This window comes from Zootoca vivipara, chromosome 15 (genome assembly GCF_965207765.1).
Source record: "Zootoca vivipara chromosome 15, rZooViv2.hap1.1, whole genome shotgun sequence".
In the NCBI taxonomy this organism is placed as follows: Eukaryota; Metazoa; Chordata; class Lepidosauria; order Squamata; family Lacertidae; genus Zootoca; species Zootoca vivipara.
Window position 1 is genome coordinate 28,911,773 of NC_142598.1, and position 25,354 is coordinate 28,937,126.

Consider the following 25,354-nt stretch of genomic DNA (forward strand, 5'->3'; position numbering starts at 1 on the left):
AGGCTTGAACCGTATCTGCATACAAAGAGAAAACGGAAAATATTTCATTTTACTGATGGTGAATATGCTGACCGAGGCCCCCTTTGGAATCGGAGACCCAGGCCAAGTGGCCCATATGGCTCCCCCTCTGTCTGGGCCTGGTGAGGGTCACCACTGGATACAAGCCTAGGATTTAAAACAGTAGCTGGATCCAGAGCAGGCATGAGCATACTAATTTGGTACCAGGCCTCCTGAGGTCTCCATCTCAATTAAGGGAGGATGCCACAATTGCCTTCAGTAGTTACCCTTAGTAACTGTCACTTTTGATTAAAACTATGTTACTGTGTTTGGTCAGGACACATTTTGCAGACCATTTCCCCATCTTCAGAGGAAAAGGTCCTTCTGGATCATGAACGATTGGGGGAAAGCTAGCTCAAATGTGCTACTGGAGCCATTTCTCATTGCAGCTCGGGCTCTGTTCTTTGCTGTCTGTGTTGCAGGCTGGCTTGGAAACTAGCACATTTTTAAAGCACTCAGGAACACCATGCGAGTAACTTTAAATAGTTTACTTGAGGTAGCAGAGTGCTCTTGTAAGGTCCACAGAAGAGCTAGAGAGAAGGTATCAGAACATACTGAAAAATAATGACAAAATGGCAGTTTAATAGTTAGTGGTGAAGGGAGTTGTCCCAGAGATGTGAGGCAGAAAGGGGAGAAGTGATGCTGTGGCAAATATGTACAATGGATGCCTTCTGATTTTGAGAAGTGGAGAAGAGGAGTAGAGAACTATAGGTAACAAAGAATCCTGGTCTGCTGCCAAAGTTATATCTGCATATCAACTTTCCTTTTTTATCTCCATAATACCTATTTCAGGCATAGGCAAACTCCGGCCCTCCAGATGTTTAGGACTACAATTCCCATCATCCCTGACAACTGGTCCTGTTAGCTAGGGATGATGGGAATTGTAGTCCCAAACATCTGGAGTTTGCCTATGCCTGATCTAGTTCAACAGACTCAATGTATTGATGTAGTAATGAAATGCATTTCCCGGCCAGCAATGGTGCAGAGTTGACTTCGTCATCTGAGTATCTCCTGATGCTTTTGGGACACAGTCAGGATGGCCAGTGATCAGCGATGGTGGGGGTTATAGTACAAAACACCTAGAAGGCACCAGGTTGGGAAAGACTGGTGTAAGGTGAGGCTGGTATATGGTATAGATCAGGCATCCCCAAACTGCTGCTCTCCAGATGTTTTGGCCTACAACTCCCATGATCCCTAGCTAACAGGGCCAGTGGTCGGGGAAGATGGGAATTGTAGTCCAAAACATCTGGCAGGCCGAAGTTTGGGGATGCCTGGTATAGATCATTGTACTTTCTTTTTTTGATCAAAACAACAACAGCACAGGCCTTCTGCTCAAAATGGCAGACCTGTTTCACATTCCCACCACCACAGCTGATGTCTGTAACAGAGAATAAAAGTACAATGATCTATAAAGAAATATATTGAACAATAAGGCAGTTGTGTTGTTGTTGTTTTTTGGTTCTGTCCTCAGCCATTCAGTTAAGCCAATTAGAGTTGTGTTGCTCAGAAGTGATTGACAGTTTGAGCCAGACGGAACTTCAGCGATTACAATTAAACTTGGCACGAGTTCTTCCTTTCGTGGCGCAGCTTTTTCAAGAGCTGGGACCATGAACAGCAACAGGTCAGCCGCAGAGACCGAAACAGCAAATTGTTTTAGCAGCCATTCCTTTGTGCTTGCTCTGCATGGTTGCGAAGAGGAGTGACCTATCAACAATTTGCTGTCCATTCATGAAAGTCAAGGAGTGTGCCAGAAAACGAGATACTCGATTTGCATTGAGCTAATTGAGCAGCATCACACTTTTCAGATGAGAACTGTGACTCTAACACTCAGTGGCACCTGGAGCAATTTTCTCTTTCTGACCAGACTACATTAAGTGCTTTTGTTTGCGGCAGTTAGTGCTTGGGTCCCCCATTATGCTTCTGTCCTTTTGATTGGCAGACCAAGAGGTAGTCACAGCAGCAATTATCACGAAGCAATGTCTAGAGGTGATTCATTAGAAGCAAGAAGAGGGTGCTTGTACATAGGAACAGGAAGCTTATACAGAATCAGACACTTTTCATCTAGCTGAGTGCGGTCCACATTGACTGGGAGTAGTTCTTCGATAGCAGTCTTGCCCAACCAGGTGTTGAAATGGAGCCAGAGAAGGGCTAATAAACGGAGGCTGAATCCTGATAAGACAGACATAGGGAGGCCATGGCCCTGGCCACATTTTTGAGATGGGGCACGACCAGGCGCACCCACACAGACTCGCTCAACTTGAATAAGGGAAGGATCAGGTAATCAGATTGTCAGGGATCCACTGGTCAAAAGTTCAATGTATCTCAATTTGGGAAAGGTCTGCCCCAAACACAACTCATCTAGGTGATAGCAGAAAAGTATGGCAACAAACAGGCTATAAGGGATACACTAAATGAAACCATTGCCCAGCAGTGACATACACGCTGAAGCACACAGCTCTGCGCATTTCATTGTTTTATAGCAGACGTTCCAGGCAACTTTTGATGATATACCTACCTCCATGTCTGGGGGATAAAAATAACACCTGCCTTTTCTGACCTCAGCACACATTAGGCGGTGTGGGGATTCCGTCAGCTAAACCCTAATCCAATACAAACTTTCACATAAATCCGTCATCGACTTTATTGATAAGTAGTTGAACTTTGCTGTTCAAGTTAACTGTATAATAGATTGAGTCTGGCCGAGATAAAAGAGGTGAAAAGACAATGCAAGGTTAAGCGATCCAGGCTGCAATTTAAGACTGGCAGAGAGCAAGTCCAGAGGCAGGCTCCTCTTCTTCTAAGAATTCTTTTAATCAGGATTAGATACCCTACACAAGAAGAATCACACACAAAATTGAAAGCCCACAACTAAATCTATGAGGATCTAATTCAAACAATAAGTTTCAGCTGCCAAAAGATGCGTTAAACCTAGCTCAGCCTAGTTTGATTTCCACTGATAAGTAGCATGCGGATACGGTAAGCAATGATGACTGATTGCTTACATATGGGGAAAGGGAGTCTTCCATCTGCTATCCTGTGACAGATGCAATTCTTCCTACATGGGAAGTATAACATTCAAATGGTCCCTCAAGGAGTTTTAAGTGAACAGAATTGGCAGTGGGGAGGGAATCGTTTCTTTGAGTTTGCTTGAAGTTCTTTCTGTCCTCGTCAGAGTTCCCAGAATGATGAGACAGAATAGTGAAGATTCCGAGAAGGGCTGAGGCCAGACTGGTAGGCTGGTAAGTACCTATACAACAGTGCAAATAACTTCTTTTCTGGTAGAACCTAACCCTCTCTGAAATGCTGGATAGCCATTGTAAATCTTTGTAGAGAATACTGAGCTAGATGGAGCAATGACCTGACTCAGCATAAGCCAGTTTTTAGGTCCCTCCAACTAATGACTAATAAGTCGTTTTATTAACAGCCGATGACCAGTATCAAAACAAAAAAACACCAATTACAAAATCTAAAAGCTCAAAGCAAAATAAAATAATGTAAAATCACATATACATGAAAAAGTTCTGGGTGGTCATTTATCTGTCAGAAAGGAAATCCTTCTAGCAATGTCATTGGTCGATAAATTATACCAATCTTCTGGGAATGTTAAGGACAGTAGGAAAGGATACATTGAATAAGTATTATCCTTCCTTCACTCACGCTAGTAAATGATGTATCAAAGCAGATTTCCCTCAATATAGCTGAAAGCTAGTTTCCAGATTCGTTTGAATCTCTTAGTTAAGATTATTTCCTGGTGTCCTCTTTAATCCCTCCTAAAAGAATAAAGACACAAGAGTCTTTCTGAGTAAAGTAACAAAGTTTACTCACATTTCAGTTCACAATTTGATCCCTGAAAGGCAGGCTTTTCTTAGTAGTTACACAATAAATTGTGAGTTCATCTCATATGGAGACTGAACTCATGTGCTGCTGGCTGAGAGCCAGCAGACAGCAAAATGATATTAACACAACAAATTGGCTGCAGGAGAGCAGCATGGCAGCAAAAGAGAGAACAAGACAACAGAAAGACAAACTGCAAGAGACTGAGAAAATGGCTGCATGACTCGGCTCTTTCATGGATAAATTTCTAGGGAAATAAGGAATGTTGCATTTGACTGTACCAATGGATTACATCCCACAAATCTTGTGTGCTAATCATTGTTTGTTGTCTTTTAATGAATGTACTATGGCATAAGTTTTCATTGACCAGTATTTACATGTGTTAAGTTTTTTGTGCAGATTTAAAAAACAAAAAGGAATTTGAAGATAAATTCTGAAACAGGATGGTGTGAATTTATGGGTAAAAACACTTGAAAGTGACACAGACCAGAAAACGTGACAGTAACACCAATCAGAAATAGAGAGATTTGAGCTGCCATACATGGTTTGTGGGTCTTTGGTTTGGTGAACTCTACCAGCTGGATTAAGCCTAAGTGTCATGTCTAGAGCACATTATTAAACATTTTGGCACTGGTTATCATTTGTACTCTGTATGCATGCACAATTTGGAACAGCCGTTTAAGCTACCCGATCTCCACAAACCCTTCTACAAACAATGGCAGCATCTGATAAGTAACTAATCAAAATGTAAATGGCACAAACAGGAACAAGGTGCGATTACCACTCGATCCTAGATACTCTACGGCTAGACACCCTCACAATATTATTAATCAGCCTAACTATGCTAAAGGAAGACCTTCATCTCTGTCATGCAGCCATTCCTGGGACAGATTGTAAGTGCCTTGTAGTTAACAGGCAATCACTCAGCCTGCCCCCGTTCATTAGCTCGGATGCCTGATGAATTACCAAGTGATTTAAGTGGCGAGAAACCCCATAGCTCACTGCTTAAAGTTTCTCCTCTCTTAACTCCAGAAACAGTCTCTGAAAATGGCAGCCAGTGTATTAAACGTCTATCCCAGAACTACTTATGCAACAGTTCTCCCTCTCATTGTCAACAGTAGGAATACAATACAGGTAGTAGGGGGTCAAGTTGATTCTGGGCTGATTATCACTGTAACGTTTGTATTCATGTAAAAGGTAAAAAGGTAAAGGGACCCCTGACCATTAGGTCCAGTCGTGACCGACTCTGGGGTTGCGCGCTCATCTCGCATTATTGGCCGAGGGAGCCGGCGTATAGCTTCCAGTTCATGTGGCCAGCATGACAAAGCTGCTTCTGGCAAACCAGAGCAGCACACGGAAACGCCGTTTACCTTCCCGCTGTAGCGGTTCCTATTTATCTACTTGCATTTTGACATGCTTTCGAACTGCTAGGTTGGCAGGAGCTGGGACCAAGCAACGGGAGCTCACCCCGTCACAGGGATTCGAACCGCCGACCTTCTGATCAGCAAGCCCTAGGCTCAGTGGTTTAACCACAGCGCCACCTGGGTCCCTGTATTCATGTACAGGTACCCAAATACAAAAGAAGGACCTCTTGTCAAATCTGGAGAGCCCCTTTAAAATACTCAGAAATGGAGGTCCTATCCTTTCACATGTTTTAGACCTCCAGGTGCTGGGCTGCAACTCCCATCATCCCTGACTGGCTGGGGCTGATGGGACTTGAAGTCCAGCAACTTCTGGAAGGCATCAGGCTAGAGAAGGCTGTTGCTAAAAGACACATGCCAAACCAGTGCTGGCTCCATCAAACATTTAAAACTTCCCAATACAGGGCTGCCTTCAGATGTCTTCTAAAAGTTGTGTAGTTCTTTATCTCCTTGACATCTGATGGGAGGGCGTACTGCCGAGAAGGCCCTCTGCCTGGTTCCCTGTAGCTTCACTTCTTGCAGTGAGGGAACCGCCAGAAGACACTCAGAGGTGGACCTCAGTGTCTGGGCTGAACGATGGGAGTGGAGATGTTCCTTCAGGCAGTGCTTTCCCCCTGGGGGTACTGAAGGGTATGCAGAATCAGCATCTCTTTTTGTTGTTGTTAAACAGTGGCACTTACTGTAACTTCATGGTGAGTACCGGCACCTACAGGTGAAACTCGGAAAATTAGAATATCATCAAAAAGTGCATTTATTTCAGTAATGCAACTTATTATTTTTTCTTTTTCTTTTAATTTTTACAAATGCTTTCTTTTGGAAATTCCACAGTAATAAAACAAATAGTTACAATAATACAAAAATAAACATTGCTATTACATTTCATTAATTACATTCCATTCATATTTGACCCGCCAACGACAAATTATTGCAATTACAACAAATAAAGGCTTGACGTATCTTGCTTTGCATGTCATGCATCTATCTCATATATTGGTTTCACCTTTTAAGTTGCATTACTGAAATAAATGCACTTTTTGACGATATTCAAATTTTCCGAGTTTCACCTAGAAAAAAAGCACGGCCTTCAGGTATACAGTTCCGAGGCCATTTAAGGCTTTTAATGTCAGCACCAACACTTTGAAGCCATCAGTAGACTCCTTTCTTTCTTACCACCACCATCCATTTACTCTTCCTTTTCCTATGACCCAATCCCTATGACCAACCAAAGTAGGAAGCAAGCACATGATCAGGCAGTGACTTGCTTTCTAACCTTCTTCCTGTGGGATGTTGAAAAAGAGACAGTGAAGGGTGTCAGTGGGAAGGAGCAACAGCAATAGGGCCAGGGGTGCCTGGTGGTTAGCAGTGGCCCCACTGTTGAGGTAGGGACCTTGGCAGATGCCATGGCGGTGCCCACCCCTGGTGCTGGCCCTCTGCCAACAATAATACATGTCCATGCCGTTTAGATGTGAGAACAGAAGCATGCTATTTGTTCATTTTCAGTGTGCATGTGCTTCCACAAAAACCATGTTCTCAGGCTTACCATCAGAATAAAAACAAACTTGAAAAAAACACATACAGTGAAACTGATCAACAAGAAAATATATAAAATAAGATAAAAATAATAGCAGAAGCCATTTAGAGCCGGAAGAGATTAACAAGCCTGGGAAAATTAAAAAGGCCTGGCACTGATCTCAACGCTGGTGTGGAAGCTGCTGTGGGGAGCTGCTGCATAACTGTAGTGTCACCACCCAAAAAAAGTTATCCCCCCCCAGTAGCCACCTGCCACACCACCCACAGAAGGGATAAAATAAAAGCTGTTTTGATTTAAAAGCAAAGAGAATACAGTGGGAAAGAGTTAAACCCCCACATCCCCCACCAACACCTGTGATCTGATCAGATTCAAAGCCCGCTGTTCCTATTTTAAATGAAAATGAAAAATATCCGAAGAGTTAATCAGGATCTCCAGGGTACTGTGTGTAGTTTGTCCCTTAGATGTCTGTAAGCCAGAAGGTGGGATACATATTGCCTGGGGATGAAATCTGGAGCTTAGGTCATGGACGACATGCCACCAAGGTGTGGATGCCTTGCTTCTCTAAACCTTCAACTTCTTGAGTGCATGATGAATAAAGTCTCCAGGCCAGTTGGAGAATGGGAAGGAAGTAGAGAGAGAAAAAATTCATTTGGATTTGGTTTAATATTCAGACAGTTGGACATTTGCAAGTTTTCTGAGCAAGTGCAGAAGAGTGGTGGGAAGTGCCAGCTGGGAAACCCCCAACGGAGCCCCCTGAGAAGACAGCTTGGAGCCAGGGACATTGATGAGTGGTCAAAAGGAGAAGAGGGAGGAACAGCAGACTGCAAGGAGGAAGGGTCATACACAAGGGAAGTAACAGGGTTTAGTGAGCAGGAAGAGTCTGGAGCAGAGGACAGTTCAGACTCCAAGGCAGAAGGGAGAGGTGTGGGACCAAGAGACAGAGAGGCAGGATGCTGCAGAGGCCAGGGAGTCTTGCCCTCCGTCTGTGCTCAGCTCCTCTCCCCCTTGGTCTCCTAGGACATGCAGGGAAATGAAGCAGGCTGAATAGAATTCAGTTGTGTGCAGGCACAGTTTGAGACTGCCTGGAAAGGACCTGGGGGAAGAGTAGCATGAATGGGCACCTTCAGTCTCCTCGCACCTGCCTCACAAGGGAAGACCTGTAGTGAAGGCTTGCTGGGACCACTAGGCCGGAGTGCTTCTGTTGCACTTTGAATAAAGAGTTAACTTTACTGACTTCCAGAGCTCTGCTGTTTTTAATTGCTGACCGATGCCTGACCCAAAGCAAGGGAACATGCCACTTCTGCATATTGTACTGACCCAGTACATTCTGAAGCAGGAGCGGAGAAATCTGTGGCCCCAAAAAATGCTGCTGGACAATACCTCTAAGCATTCCTAACCATTGGCCATGCTGGCTGGGCCTGATGGAATTTGGGACTCCAGCACCACGGACAGCTCTTTTGCGTGAAGCATTATACTGCTAGGAACAAACCGTTGTAGTAGTTAACTAGGTTTTATGTAAATGAAAGATTGTCTGGCAATTGCCTCTAAAGTGTCATTTTGTTGCTAAAATTTAGACTGCTTTCCTATTAAAAAAATACTGAAAGCGACGAGCAAATTAACGACAGAACATAAAAATAATTTAAAAGCAAGTGAAAAGAAATGGAGCAGGAAAAGATCAAACCGTCTTTCTCAGAAGTCTATGTCAACACCTTGGGAAAGATCCAGCCAAAATTAAACATAGAATTATAGAGTTGGAAGGGACCCTGAGGATCATCTAGTCTAACCCCCTGCAATGTGGGAATATGCAGCTGTCCCATACAAGGACCAAACCTGCAACCTTGGCCTTATCAGCAGCATGCTCTAACCAACTGAGCTATCCATGCACAATAAAAGACAATTAAAAAGCCTGGGCGTATAAAAAGGCCATCGCCTATAACGAAAGCATCAGTGCCTTCTGCCGAGAAGCTTTCTTGAAGGGGGAAAGACTGCCTCATTCCATGTGATTCATGGAGAAAACTCTCAAAGCAATTTCCATATAGACATGGGTGTGATATTGCATGCCTCCCCCAAAGCGAATAGCCTTCAAAATAGTACAGTTTATCTAGATAGCTTTGCAACAGACAGATGTCTACAAAGAGCTAAGCATTATTCATTTAAGCTATGCAGATTGAGGCTGTAACAATGTAGTGGAAAGAAATAACTCAGAACACACCAAATTAAACTGTTCTTCAAGAATAATTTAAGCTTCCTGTAAATGCTAGCAGCCGTGCTTGCAATTCAAGGCGTGAATGAAGTCTAACATATAATTGCTTAGCACATGAAAAATTGTACAGCTGATCAAATTCTTTAAACTATGCTCCATACTCTTTAATATAAAGTGCTCCCACCTTCACTTTTTGGATTTGTTAAGAAACCACCTCCAACTAATCAAATAACTAATCTCCTGCCTAGAGAGAGGTGAATTTATGGTGCGATCATCCTGTTGCTTATTAGTGGATTTGCTTGCATAAAGGAGATGCTGAAAAATAGAACAGGACAGTCCCCAGAGTTCATTTTTGCTTGATGCTAGATTTGTTTGTTTATTTACATACAATAATGTATAGACTGTTAAAGCGAGGAGTTGCCATACATCCCATTAAAAATTAGGCAAAATATAAAAGAAGGTATCTGCAAATCTAAAGGGTTTGATGGTTACCTGAAGATGTCCAGGACGACAATGGACATTAATGGGCGCCATTACACTGGAGATACTGATGGGCGTATGGTTCATACCGGTTCCCTGCTTCTCTCCTTGCAAGAGAGAGATGTCCCTCTATATTCATTTGATATTTGAATCAAGGTTAAAGCAAGGAACCATGGTCAGTACTAACAACAGTTAAGTATCAGAGCAAGCATAGCGTTGCCCGATTGCCTAGAGCGAACATTATGTAGGCAGCGGGCCAGAGACTCTGCACTCTTCTTTTTTAAAAAAAAAACCTAAGCACGAGTCAAAAATGGCAATGGTTCTCCTGATGTGACTCACCTGATATTAGAGTCAATTACTGGTCCCAACCTGCTAGAAGAAGACCAATGAATTAGAATGACACTCTCAAACTTGGTCAGATTCCACCCGTCACTTAGCATTGCTTGTGTTCTCCAACTCTTTCATGCATCCTGGCAGGAAAGGGACCGGTGGCTTTCTAAATGCCTTGCTGAATGCTCAGATACACACAGTGAGTAGCTGTCCAATTGTAATCTTAAGCAGAGCAATGACTCTCCGACTAGTCTCCTAGACTTGAGGGGGAGAGAGGGACAAAGGAGAGGTTTTTCCTTTCTAAAAAGAGCTTCTATTAATAATTGAAGTGAGAGTGCAGCGGTTCGTGCAACAGCACCCCTTCTTCATTCTCTCAAGTATGTATTTAAAAGCTCTCTCTGCTGGTTCTCATTAATATCATTCAATCCCATGGATAAACCTTCCTCCGCTAACTTCGAGGGGGGGGGGGAAGGGCTGTCCTTTCTCTCACAGGACTCAACTTGCTTTCGTGGCCTAATAACTACATTTACTGCCAACAACTTATCTCCCTTCCATGCCACTACAGTGGTACCTCTACTTACGAATAACTCTACTTACGAATGTTTCTACTTACGAATGGAGCTCCGTCCGCCATCTTGGATGCGGTTTAGATAGGATTTTTTCTACTTACGAATTTTTAGATAGGGTTGCTTCTACTTACGATTTTTTTCTCCCAATGCATTCCTATGGGATTCGACTTACAAATTTTTTCGACTTACAAATGTGTGTTCAGAACGCATTAAATTCGTAAGTAGAGGTACCACTGTATTATATATTTATTTATACGCCACCTTTCCCCATGACTGAGACAGACAGGTGCCAGCAACTAAAGGCAGCTTGCAGATAAAAACAAGAACCGCTAAAAACAGGGGCTCCAAGATAGCACAACGCTCAGCGCTTTGTATTTCTTTCTGCCATAATAATTAGCACTTGGGGGTTGTTCACTGAAGCAGGAAGGCAGGAGGTTCAAGAAAGAAGTGGGATGTAGCATTTCATAACTATGGAAGAAAATATGGTAATGGCCACTCACCTAGACAGCTTTTTTTATTTTTAATGTGATTAGGCAAAATCATGGAGGAGGAGCATCTCCACTCCCGAGGTCCAGCTCCGAGGGCCTTCTGCAGGAAGTGAAGTTACAGGGAATCAGGCAGAGGGCCTTCTCGGTGGTGGCACCCACCCTGTGGAACGCCCTCCCATCAGAAGTCAAAGAAACAAACAACTATGTGACTTTCAGAAGACATCTGGAGGCAGCCCTGTTTAGGGAAGTTTTTAATGTTTGATGTTTTCTTTTGTTTTTAATGTTCTGTTGAGAGCTGCCCAGAGTGGCTGGGGAAACCCAGCCAGATGGGCGGGGTATAAATAATAAATCCTCACAATCATCTATCAAGGAATATTTTAGGCATGGTAGTTACATGGCATCTTTGAGGCATTCTAATTCTGAATGCCAGAGGAGAGCCATTGCCTTCAAGAGTTCTGCTTGTTCCTTTGAGATTGTTTTCTCCACTGTTTTAATCTGTTTATTTCCCCACCGTTTTAATCTGTTTATTTCCCCACTTCTAATTCTCTTTTTTTGGGGGGGGCGGAGCTATATCTGTTGTAAAGATTTTCTTTCTTTCTTAAAAAAACAGTATACATGTATTTCAAAAAAACACTAATATTTTGCGGTAAGTTTCGTCTGATACATTCCATTTTGTTAACGTTTAGGACTTGTATAGTTTATAGTTGATAAAAAATAGATACTGCATATATTTCAATTCTCCTCCCAGACTTCAACAATACCGTCAACATTTCTGCATCTCTAGTTCTTAATTGGGCACTGTTTCTGGCTTGGATTATTGTATCTGACCATGGCTGTAGCCAGCACTTACCTAGAAGTAAGCCCTACTGAAGGGGTTTTCCCCCCTGAGAAGATGTGCATACAATTGCACTGTATACACAAAAGCAGACCATGTGTTCACAGGCATATGAAAATTAATAAATTTCTAAATGAAAGTATAACTTTTCAAATTTCTGAAAAATGCCTGCTCAAGTGACTGGAATAAAGTTGCCAAATAAGAAAACAATCCAACTTCCCCCTTTATTCAGAACACATTGCAAATTACTTAAGCACATTATTTCACTCTTGCTATACATACAACTTACTCCAGGAGCGAAGCATTTATGCTGCCCTCATAATTAGCACAACTACTCTAAATGTAAAAGCAAATTATACACTGGAAGCTTAGAAATGGCCTCTGATGGTTGGTGGTCACCAATTACAGGGGATAAATCAGGCTACAGGGAGGCTATGGGAAACTTTGGAGGTCTGAGTTCAGATGTTTTAAAAGGGGATTTGGCATTCGAACTTGCTTTTACTCAGTTGACCAAGTTTTCAGAAGCAAAGGGCTTTAATGAAGCCAATGTTACTATAGGTAATTAAGTACAACAAGCTACTGTGCTGCAGGATCGTGTCCAATGTTTTTCACTTTTCAAAGGATCAACAATGGACATAATTAAGAGAGTTCAACCCCATTTGGTTTCATTTAAATCAAATACCTCCGCACGAGTCAAAAATTATCTGCTTAAATCATAATGAACTTTCCCTTTTCCACTTCTATCAAATCTTGCTACAGGCTGGGCATTTGCCAACATGCCCTCTCGAAGATTCTCATTGCCCTGTGTGCTTCCTTCCTTCCATGTTGCCCTTCCTTTTTAGACGAATTTCATGGCTTCTGCTAATAATTGCTTTTGCAACACAACCTTTGGAATAGCGGGGACCATTTAAGGAGGGCAGGGGGTAATCGTCTCCTGTGCTGCCAACTTGAAGCGATTATTAATCAGTGGTACCCATATCTGTGGCCAGCTTACCAGTTCTACAGACAAAGTCTATTGCAATAAACAATCAAGGCTTCACACGGACATACATAGTTTGCATAGTGAGCTCACTGTTGATTCACACACACACATCCATCTCTTTCTGGCCTAGAGACAAGCTTCCTAAGAGGACTCAGCTCAGGAGCAGCCAGTTCTTCCTGTTTTCCAGCAGAAGCCATTGCACCAAATGCTGACTGGTTGGCCATCAACCATCACTGCCAGGAAGAAAAGTTTCAAAAATAAAACAAAAATAAAAATGAAACAGATTGGCTTTTTAGAAAAGGTGCCAAACAACTATTTAATTAGTTAATACGCCGGGGCTAGTGTGTGTATGAGGAATTAAATCCAAAAATTTGCCCAAAATATGGGGACAGGTGGGTGGTGCCGAATGTGTTCTTGATTTGGAGCCAAGTATGCATTTCAATAGAATGATGCAGGGAGACTATGAAAAAGCCCTAATTGGAGGATGTAGGGCACACCTGTGGGACCCAGGTGGCGCTGTGGGTTAAACCACTGAGCCTAGGGCTTGCTGATCAGAAGGTCAGCGGTTCGAATCCCTGTGAAGGGGTGAGTTCCCGTTGCTCGGTCCCAGCTCCTGCCAATTTAGCAGTTCAAAAGCACGTCAAAGTGCAAGTAGATAAATAGGAACCGCTACAGTGGGAAGGTAAACGCCGTTTCCGTGTGCTGCTCTGGTTCGCCAGAAGTGGCTTTGTCATGCTGGCCACATGACCCGGAAGCTGTACGCCGGCTCCCTCAGCCAATAATGCGAGATGAGCGTGCAACCCCAGAGTCGGTCACGACTGGACCTAATGGTCAGGGGTCCCTTTACCTTTAGGGCACACCTGTATGTGTCCTAAGCTGTATGTGTCCTAAGGTAGGTAAAGGTAAAGGACCCCTGGACGGTTAAGGCCAGTCAAAGGTGACTATGGGGTGCGGCGCTCATCTTACTTTTCTTTTTTTAAATAATTATTTTATTCATTTTATAATAAGACATACAAGAAAAACAATAACAATACAGAACAAATACAGTGGTACCTCAGTTTACAAACACAATTGGTTCCGGAAGTCTGTACTTAACCTGAAGCGTACTTAACGTGAAGCGAATTTTCCTATTGAAAGTAATGGAAAGTGGATCAATCCGTTCCAGACAGTCCGTGGAGTACTCAACCTGAAGTGTACTTAACCCAAGGTATGAGTGTAATTGGTTCTGGAAGTCCGTACTTAACCTGAAGCGTACTTAACCTGAAGCGAACTTTCCCATTGAAAGTAATGGAAAGTGGATTAATCTGTTCCAGACAGGTCTGCGGAGTACTTAAACTGAAAATACTCAAACTGAGGCATACTTAAACCGAGGTATGACTGTACATAAAAAACATTCAAACAAAGTACAAACAGACATATCAATATTTCTTAACCTCATATTTTCCTTAACATTGTCTTGAGGACTTCCTCAAATCCCACCCTTCTGATTATCATTTAAAATTGTTTTTATCCTTAGCAGTTTTCATATATCCAAATTTCATCCATTATCATTTACACCAATTCACCAACAGAGCCGATTTGGGGAGGGAGGAGCCTGCAAATGGCGCCCACCAGATGTTCAGCCCCCAAAATGCTCGATTTGGGGCTTTTTAGGGGGGGTCCACTGCGCTGGAGCGGTTCCCCCCACCTCTGAAGTGCTGAGGTCCGCTCTGCTGAACGGACCTCTGACTGGAGAAGATGGCGCGGTCAACCGGAAGCCGCCCATCTTACTTTTCAGGCCAAGAGAGCCGGCGTTTGTTCATAGACAGCTTTCTGGGTCATGTAGCCAGCATGACTAAAGAGGACATCGTGACAGAAGCCAGAGCAGACAGAAACACAATTTACCCTCCCACCACAGCGGTACCTATTTATCTACTTGCACTGGTGTGCTTTCAAACTGTTAGGTTGGCAGAAGCTGGAGTAGACCAACAGGAGCTCACCCCGTCACGCGGATTCAAACCGGCCATCTTCTGATCAGCAAGCCCAAGAGGCCCAGTGGTTTAGACCAGAGCGCCACCCATGTCCCCTAAACCAGGGTTACTGCAAAGACCGCCTGAACAACTATGCCAGGTTCCCTACCCTGAAAGATCATGATGCCAGATACAGGGATGTGACAGAGGATGAGGAGCTGACGGGCTGGTCCTCACTGTTTCCCTCATTTGATGGTAATCACACGGGGGGGGGGCATCTCCTCCACCCATGAAGAAGCAAGACCTGGTTCAGGCAACCATGAATTATTCCAGTAGGCCTTACTCTAATGCTTGTTGATGCCAAAGTTGTTTTAATAAAACCCCACTCTGCTGTGGTTTCCCAAGACTCTGGAGACTATTACTCATCTCCATGTGGTTTGATATTAACACACTGGAAATCTCAAGACCAGCACACAGTTGCTGTAGGAAACTGCAGCACTTTACTTTCATAAACATATAATTGAGAAGAACATATCTACAATCTCATGCTTATTCACTTTGTTCCTTATGGAAATCACAGGTTTCTCCCGATTGACATTTAGGGATCTTCCTCTGGCTGCTTCACCCCAGACAGACATCCCCAGACAGACCCATTCAGCAGCCATTCTCCCTTCCTCACACACACACACACACGCAGAGAGAACAGAAAGCAATTAAAAACAACAGTTACTTGAATAATAGTCACAACAGAATGGAATGCGTCTCTCATGTGACTTACAGTCAGCCAATCACATGGGAGATAATGCTGTGCTAAAAATACACAGCAATTCAACATAAGCAAACATTCCCATTCCAGGAAATTAAACCATTAACCTTAACAATTCCATGCCCAGGGGGTGTTATTCAAAGTTATCTAGCAGCTATTTGGAACCCCAACTGTGCAGTAGCATTTTTTCCCTGTGGCAACCACACCCATGTTCATGAAACATGAGGGATTTCATGGATTTCCTTTAATGCTGAGCCCCTGTAACCCTAAACAGTTAAGTAAGCAGCACATTTAAGACTGATTTTATTCAGTGTCAGGACCGATACAATTCACCCTGCTGCTTCCGATGAAGATGTGGAGATATTGGTTGTAAGCAATGTGAGACGGTTAACCACTGAACAAGGGCACACACAGAGTTGTGTCTAGTTGCATTATCTTCAGGTATGAATTTCTACCTCTTTTGTTCCTAAATTGTTTCACAGGTTCTTTGTAAGCATCACAGCCACCTAGAAAGCCATCAACATTTTAAAAGCACCCTAAAAAGGTGCCTCTGTGCATGAAGTACACAGCAGGTGGGCTTCATAAAACTCTTTAACAGAACACTGCAGAAGAATCTCACACAGAAAGCCTTGTAACATCTGCTTTGTAGAAGTGGCAGAAACATAACCGAAGCGAACACATTTCCCTTATATGCGCATTGCGCATGCAGCACCCTATGGTATTGAATTCCCGCTTCTCCTGCATTACAAAAATGGTCTTTTAAACATTCAAATAATCTATGTAAGTTTAGGCACTTGCCAGTAAAGAGCAAGATTATGAAACTGTTTATGACGGGGGTTGTAGGACTCTTACGGGTTCTTACCGACTTTCACAGAGAACGCGTTCCATTCCTCAGAGCATAAAAAGACAGGAGTAGGGTCTGTCTGTTTTTGGCTGTAGTCAATGACTATTACAATATAAACCACACACACACACAATCCAACAGTACTCTTTGGGTGAAAAAATGGGAGTAATCTGTAAGGTCATGACCCTATGAGTCCTGGAAGACCTGATCCCTGCTTTGTAGGCCCTTTTCCACCTGGTCTGGCAGGGTGGGGCCCTGACTGACTCCAGCTACAGAAGCTGAGGGGAACTGAACGGACTCTTGGGTTGGGGTATTGTTTAGGGTTTTTTTGTTGTGTGTGCGTGGGAGCATTATTTTTTTGTATATTTATTTTAGATCTTATTATTTTTGTGGAAATTGTTTAATTTGGATGTGTACTTTTGGATGATTTACTTATTGTTTATGACTACTTTTGCTTTGCTTGAAATTGTAACTTTTTCATGTTGTAAGCTGCCTTGAGTATGGCTTTAACTATGGAAAGGTGACATACGGATAAATTTATGTATGTAATTTATGTATGTATTGTAAATTATGTATGCAGTACGAGAAAGTCACACTAAAATGCTGATGAATGTTTATGAAGAAGATGATGATTATTATTTGCAAATGGCTGCAGAAATGGGAAGAAGTAAATCTGAGATTGGAAAAATTAGAAACAGAGAGAGGGGGAAATGACTGATCCTTCCACCCTTACCTGAGAGACACAACCCAGGACCAGATAGTTCAAGGCAGTTCTTCCAGGTTTTCATCTTTGAGTGCATAAATGCTCACCCTTCAAGCTTTTTGAGTCCATGGCTCCCTTGACCAACTACTTTATTTCTGTAGCATTCCTGTGGGGCTCAGGAGCCCAGTTATGTCATCCTTTGCCTGCAGAGCCATCATCCTCGACGATCACACGACGCTGTCACCAATTATGCGATGTACCTCCCTCCTCTATTACTAGCAGTGTGTCAAAAGGAATTTAGTTATTGTTTAAACAACCCACTAATCCTTCTTTCTCCCAAATAGACTCCCTGTCTTTATATGGGTTTGCTAGTACATAGAATACAGTTCCAGCTTTCCAAGTAACGTGGCTCAGTATCCTTAATAACTCCAGGCAAATGTTACAGGGATTTTATTGTGCCCTTTCACCTCAGGTTCACCTCAGCAGCTGTTTGCCTCAGCACTCTAGCTACTTTGTGGCACCCTTTCCCTCTCACTTGCCTCCCCTGTGAGTGAATTGAGATGTAAACTAATCACCTACTCCTCAGGCTTAGTTTTACCTCCCCTCTTCAGTCACCACCCTTTTGAGTTTAGATACTTTGCTGGAATAAGGAGGAATATCCGATTTAACACAACATAAAAGAAAGCTTTATTTAACTGGAGGACATATATAATTCTTTATGGTTGATTTTGAATAAACTCTTAGTTCCACATCTTCTTTACATATAACTCAGACTAGTTAGTACAAATCCAGTAAACCTCTCTAACACTCTACTCTCCACTACCACCCACACGCTCCCGCTCCCCAAACCCTCTCTCCCTTCTCAACTGAATTAACCGCTCCCCATCCCCTTTAAACCAGTGGCTGTCCCGCCCCTCCTGGAATGGAATGTGTCAATCAACTAAGAGGCTGGGTTTAACACTTAACACCCTGGGGTTCTACTCAAGCCAGCCCAATCCGTCACAAGAGCCAACATCCTCTCACCCCTTTTCAAGGGCCTGGGAAGAGGATGTCCCCAGCCTTAGTGGCCCAACGGAGACTGGCTAAAGGTGAATGTAAGGTCAGCACCTTACCTTGGGAGGCAACAGTGGCAGCCTGCCTGACCGGCCTCCCACTTGTCTGTCCATTCCCAACAACAAGGGCTGCTGGGCTGGCTGGCTGGGTTCCCTCGCCTGCTTGCTTGCTTACTCTGAGGCTGCCTAAGCTACTGGCAGTCAGCACCTGCTGGCCATCCCCAGAGGCCCCATTCACCTGCGGAGCTTGTAGCCAAGGCTGCTGCAACAAACAGCTGCGTAAGCTTTTGGGAGGCAGAAACATGAGAGGACAACAGAGGAGGGAGAGAAGGAAAGAGGGACAGAGGCCATTGTTGCTCACGGCACCCCTGACTATCATTCAAGGCACCCCAGGGTGCCACGGCACACTGGTCGAAAACCACTGCCCTATGAAATACAATCCACCTTATCATCTGGCCAAAATCTTATGCCTTATGCATTGGGCCATAAATCTGGCAGTTGTGTTCTGATCACTGTTAAATTGGATTAGCTAATTAAACGAAATGCCTCACCAGTCTGTAGTTTCTCGTATTCACAATGCAAGAATTTAGACTAGCAATTTTGTGTTCAAACAGTCACTGGGTGATTAGCCCCAATTGTTTGCATTTAAGGGATTTAACTTTCCCCTCCTGATGAAACCACTCTGGCTCTTTGCTGAGCAAAAACACTTACAATTTTGCCTCAGTAAATTGCTTTTATTTGCCTCTAATTAGGATAGCTTATGGGCTGTATTGGTGCACTTAACATAATAAACAATTTTCTTTTTTCCCTTTTTTTCTTTTAAATCAGCGTTAGCTTCAGGAACACGCATTTAAGCATGGAAATAACTCTTCTCTCTTGAGTGAAAACACTAATAATTGAGAAAGTTGAACAAATTGCCCGCCAAGGTTTTGCTAAATAGCCAGGTATTATCTTTTTACATCAAAGAGAATAGAGTAGTGGAAACGATATAGCCACAGGGCGCAGAGGAGGAAGGAAGAGGAAAGGAGAAAATTGGTCCATTGATCATTTCGTCCAAAGCTATTAGCTGATGAGGACTGACCTTCATCAACACAGTTCAGCAACAAGCAATACAAATTCAATTTTCTTATAATCAGAAAACAAGTTGTTCTTTTTGATACTGTTGGGTGAGGCAGGACACAGGGATGAAGTCCAAAACACAGTTCAGCAACAAGCAATACAAATTCCATTTTCTTATAACCAGAAAACAAGTTGTTATTTTTGATACTGTTGGGTGAGGCAGGACACAGGGATGAAGTCCAAAACTGTAAATTAGGACATGTTTACATGGAAATAATTATGTTAAGTTGTTTATCGTCAGGGTGGGGGAGAAACACCACCACTCCATTGTAGCACCAGAACTTAATCATGGGAGCCCTACGTCCCAGGGGAAAAAACTGTTGCTTGTTTTCAGCCTGTGGGCAGAGCCAAATCTGCCTACCTTTCATTGAAGGAATGGGAAAATACACATGGGTCATTCCACGCCAAATCACCTGGTGCCATGTGCTCTAATGACTCAGATTTTCTCAATTTTTTAAAATGTGTAGATAGATACCTATGAGATAACCTCAAAATAAATTGCATTAGCCTAACTTGTGTGTAAATTGAATTTTTTTTAAAAAAAAAATCTCCTGCACCCAATTTTGGACCAAAGAAATCTTTAGAAATTAATTTGAGGTTATCTCAGAGGTAAAGGTAAAAGGTAAAGGGACCCCTGACCATTAGGTCCAGTCGCAGACAACTCTGGAGTTGCGGTGCTCATCTCGCTTTACTGGCCTAGGGAGCCGCCGTACAGCTTCCGGGTCATGTGGCCAGCATAAAGGTAAAGGGACCCCTGACCATTAGGTCCAGTCGTGACCGACTCTGGGGTTGCGCGCTCATCTCGCATTATTGGCCGACGGAGCCGGCGTATAGCTTCCAGGTCATGTGGCCAGCATGACAAAGCCGCTTCTGGCAAACCAGAGCAGCACATGGAAACGCCGTTTACCTTCCCGCTGTAGCGGTTCCTATTTATCTACTTGCATTTTGACGTGCTTTCAAACTGCTAGGTTGGCAGTTCGAAACTAAGGTTGGCAGAACTGCTAGGTTGGCAGTTCATAACTAAGCTGCTTATGGCGAACCAGAGCAGCGCACGGAAACACAGAGACTACCCTTCCCCCTGCTCATGGCCAGGATCCTGAAACTCCACAGGAGCTGTGGAGTAGTGTTGATTTGGAACAACGGTTTGCTGAGGGGCACAGTTCAGAAGACAATAGTTGGGCAGAACTGGGAGGTGAACAGCAAGAAGAAGAACAGGAAGAGAGTGAGCTAGCAGACTCTCTTTTACTGGAAGATGTGCAGCCTCTTAGTCCCAAGTTTAGATTAGTTAAGGTGGCTTCGCAAAAGGCTCAATGGTTGAGAGAACAGGTGGCTAGGAGACGAGACGATGGAAGTGACTAGAGGGAAGTGGGTGGAACCTTAATTGGGAGCACCTGCACTTTGAGAACAGTCACTTGTTGTTTTGCTGCGTTCATTAAACTTTTCTGTTACTGGTAAGAGACTGCTTTCTCTTCGTACTGCTTATCTATGGCCAAGAGGGGAGGAAGCTACGCCCCTGAAGCCTGACACTTTGCAATGATGAGAAGCAAAGGCATGATATGGGATTGAGACTCCTCAACATGCTACTTTCCTGGGTAGGAATATTTCTTCGTGGGTGAGAATACAGTCATATGATCCCTTCCCAGAAGTGTGAAGTGACATAGGTAGTTCACAAACACACAGCTTGACTACCTCAGTGAGACATGCCTGTACCTGAATTTCACTTAAGCCCTGCAGAAATAATCCTGAATAGGCCAGAAATAAGCCTCTTTTCATTTCGTGCTCTGAGGCAGGAAATGTTCATCCTATAATATAAATGATGACCTTGTCAGTTTTTCTGCCACTGTTTTACTTCAAATCCCCCTGACTACCAAACTATGTTTCCCTTGTCAAGTTCCCATTTACAGTGTGTGCCTAGCTTCCGAATCGCTCCTCTCAGATTCCATCTATTCCCTCCTTTGGCTTGATCCTTCTCCGCAGCAATTTGCATTTTTATCGTCCATGTTGTGTCTGTACGTTGCTGTATTTCAAACTGTGCACTCCATATATTTAGAAGATTCATTAAAATTCAGAGCCTGTGTACGGCACGGCCTCCTTATTAAATAATGAGCACACGGCATGAACAACTCCCACACATCGGTTTCTGCATTTGTCAGAGGCAGCCATGGGGAGCATTAGTAAATTTAATAAAATTGTTATTGCATATTTGCCATCAACTTTTTGTGAGGGAGGAGGTGGGAAAGCCATTCACGTTGTGCTACAAGTGCACGATGAGGATCAAGAACAAGGATCAGGAAATCCACAAGGCCTCACTTAAGGAGACTTTATGAGACCGCTGACTGTAAAATGTCCTCTTGTTTATTACATTTCCAGTCAGCACACAAGTACTTGTTTTGACTGATGAATGCATAAGTTCTCCAGTACAGTATGCCGAGGTTTTGTGGGAACAATAGTAGTAATAATACATCTTTGAGGGCTTTGGCTACGATTGCTCCAAAGTGAAAAGGGGTGGGTTGTGTTTCTCTCTCTCTAAATGAGGCAATTCTATGGGTTAGAGTGCATAATTAATACAACAGAGAGAGTGTCTTTTGCAGACAAAGATGAAACAATGCACGGTAGCATTTAACAGATGTGCCTCAGTTGTTAAGGCGCTAAAGCTACTACTCGCAACACCACAGTTGGGTGTTGCTAAGGAACACATGTCAAATAGCTGCCTTTGTTTCGCATCCTTGCAAAGGGTTATCCAACAAGCTGGATAACACTTTGCAAAGATGTGAAACAAAAGCAGCTGCTGGATATATAGGCTTCCTCATCCAGGCAGATCCTAAGCAGGTTAGCACCAACAATTTAGTACTCTGAACCCACTCTCCATATTGGCTATACCAGGTCATACCCCTTGTCTACCACAAGCCTTTGAAATAAACGTGTTAAGGTGGAATCCACAACAGTCCTAGGCCATATTTATATAGAAACGAGTGGGACAGAACTTTTAGCTGCCACTCCCAATGGTGGGTCGTCTTCTTCTCTTGAGCATGACTGCCTTTATAGGAAGGGCAACATTACAAATGCCTCCTCGTGCATAAGAATTCCATGTTTTTGGGACCTGGTTGTGTAGGTGTTCTGATTGCAAGGAGCCCATTACATGTGCAGAGGTGCTTACCTGCTGGCCTTCCTATATAGGCAACCATTCTCAATGCAGGGTTGCTAAAAAAGAAGAAGACCCAATGCTGGGGGTGGTGTTAAAAGTATGGGTCCATTCTGATCTCCACTTAAATAAGCCCAACAAAAAAGTAATGTGTGCAAAAGGCTACTGAGGAGCTACATTAAAGAATGGCCCATGCAGTGTAGCCATATTCCTACCACTAATGTGCCAAACAACTATGACCCATCTGGACATTTGCTGCAGGCAAAATGAAGCTCTATGTGGGCATAGATCTTCTCCAATGTGAGCAGACAAACTTGCCTATTCAGGATCCCTATCAATGGCTATCCAGATGTTGCGGAACTCCAATGGCCAGCACCCTATGTCATCTGCTATTGCTTTTGGGAGCGTCTGATGAGTGCTGTAGTTCAGCAACACCCGGAGAGCCAAATGTTCTATGTCCTGGAAGTAGAGTCACTCCAATCCAGAGGATTTGGATTTTCTGTATTGGGTGTCAAAACAACTTGGGTTGGTCCTTATCAGAGCCATTATCTCCCTAGCATCCACTTTTTGAAGACACAAAGAGCACAAGGGACTTTACAAAGAACAGTTTTTAGACAGGGAACATCATAGAAAGGCAGGCAGGGCAAACATATAGATGTTTATTAAAATCACGCCTACTTCTTTCTAGTTACAATAGAGTATTCATCGCAATAAACCTTCATCCATTTGTAGGCGAGGAGGGTTTCCATTTTTGCACGAGGCGTTTTCTGCATTGGCTGACCTTTTAATATGTTCATTATTGCTTCTGGTATCTGGAGCACATCATGCTGCTCCCAACAGACTTTAAACAGGAATGTTAAACTATGTAGGATTGTGCAGTGGAGAGCAGGCAGAGGAATAGGACAGCTCCCTACAGGGATTACCCGCTGCAAAGAGTAACATTGCTGATTCTTTGTAATAGTACCGCACAGGGAAAAAATGTTAATCAATTAGAGCAGGCAAACTAATTAAAAAGCATGCATTATACATCTCTGAGAACACATTATTCGTTACCATAGAACCTTCCCATTATAAATGCATGTCACAGTGAATCACAAAGGGAAATTTAAATGGATAACAAGGACAACAAAATGAAGTCCCACCCCTGCCAACCCACTTTTTGCTTCTGACCTGTATCTGTCCTTGACCAGTGTTTGCCATGGAAGATTTATTCAAGAGAGTTAAGCACTGTTAAAAACAATTATCAAGGGAATAGCCTAGGAAAGGTTGAACTCTGTGGCTTAACTATCACAGATAGTTCATAACCTGGTCAAGTGTGGCTCCTGGAAATTTATGAAAAAGACTCATGGTTGACTCTTCCTGATCTCTTGAGATGTACCTTCAGGGCTAGCCACAGAGGAAGGTGGCCACCTCAGGCAGCAGATGTTTTGAAGGTGGGGAGTGGCAGCAAGGCACTGAGAGGACAGCGCTGTCTATGCCACACAGCCTTATCCCTAAGCTAGACTGCGACTCTTGTGCATGGTGGTTGCATCTCATAGCCAGTGTGCAATCTGAACTCAATTTATATCTTTTTGGCAGCTGGGAAGGAAGCCCTTATGGGGCTATGTCCCTAACATACGTCTCAGCCCCAGAAAGGGATGGGAGAAATGTCTGGCTCGCATTTCAGGAGAGGAAAGACCGAGAGCATGCCTGCTCTGGCACTGAGGGGAAAAGGCAGACCAGAGCAGGGGTCGGCAACCTAAGGCCCATGGGCCACAAGCTGCCATAGACCCCTGCCATCTGCTCGGGCACCCCCGCTGCCCGCTCAATCGGCTCCTGTGCGCCGCACTAAACCGGCAATGGAGCAGTGCGAGGACTGCCTTACATGATGCTGGCTGGCTTCCCATTGGCTGCAGGAAGCTCCTGCAGCCAATGGGAAGCTGCACACACCTCCTCCACGCCGGAAGGAACACCGGAAATAGCATTTGTGCATGCGTGCATACGCTTTGGCCCACCGTGGCGTTTGCGGGACCGTGAACCGGCCCAAGCCACAAAAACTTTGGCAACCCCTGGACCAGAGCAATCGCTCTGTAGTATAATTCCTGAGGTAAAAAAGGTGGGAAACATGGGAAGGCCTGTAAGGAACCTTTGAGTTTAATATGTACAGTACTTGCACTGCTTTCTTGCCTCCTGTGTGCTCCAGTTCCTACTGGATGCCATTTTATTGCTACTGCTGCTGCTGCTGCAGAATCCCATGCCAATATTGCCAGAAAAGGGGTCACAGTAGCTGAGCAGCTGTCTGGCCTTGCTTCCAGGCCTGCCGTGCAGGAAGCTTCAGGAGGCAAGAGCTGCAGCTCAACAGCAGCACCCACCAGCCTGTTTTGCTGCAGCGCCAGCTGCTTTTCCGCTGTGATGAAAAGCCACGAGCAAGAAGCTCTCTCAGCTGTGTCAGAGAGGAAAGCCATCTCTCCTCGGGAACTCTTCAGACTCGGGGGTCAGAGCACAGTCAAAAAACTCCAGCTGCGCCCCGACCTGTGATGTTGCCCTCCCCCTCTCAAAAGAAATAAGCTGCTTATGTAACACTTTAAAAAACCACTGCAGAAGGCTAGAAGCGGGCAAAGGCCAAGACCTCTTGCTTGCTAACTAGAGAGGGTTTGGTTGGTTTCTGGGAAGCTTTCTACTTTCTGAAGCAAGTGAACTTGTTGGAGTGGCCTTGATGCCTGAAGTTTGAAGGGGGGGGGAAGGAAACCCTTTACTTCATATCAGGATCCTAAGCATATGCTCCTGGACTGTCATGAACTGCCAGGATGACAAGGAGGAAGAGGATCTTGGTAAGGGGGTGTAGCCAGGACTGGGACACACTGGGGCAAGCTGGGGGTAGGGGCGGAGAGGTTGCTGTAGGAAGTACTCACAGGGCGACGGAAGATGGCGAGGGGCATGGGGGTCGGTGCACAGGAACCAGAGCAGCAGGACCCATCAACATAACCTGTCTCCACAAACATGGCAGGCTCTGAGGCGTAGGGAGAAGTAGGAGTGGTGATCTAAGAGGGTGAGGCAGGCAAGGCCCAGC

The 25,354-nt window shown here is 44.0% G+C and overlaps 1 long non-coding RNA gene across 1 annotated transcript in view; it reads left to right on the plus strand.

The window, feature by feature from the left end:
- The window catches only part of LOC148683431 (uncharacterized), a 110,224-nt gene that overhangs the window by 80,245 nt on the left and 4,625 nt on the right, over positions 1 to 25,354 (plus strand). Inside the window, exon 3 of the long non-coding RNA XR_015947178.1 lies at positions 3,230 to 3,296. This is a non-coding gene — a long non-coding RNA (uncharacterized LOC148683431). The remainder of the gene's footprint in view (positions 1 to 3,229; positions 3,297 to 25,354) is intronic.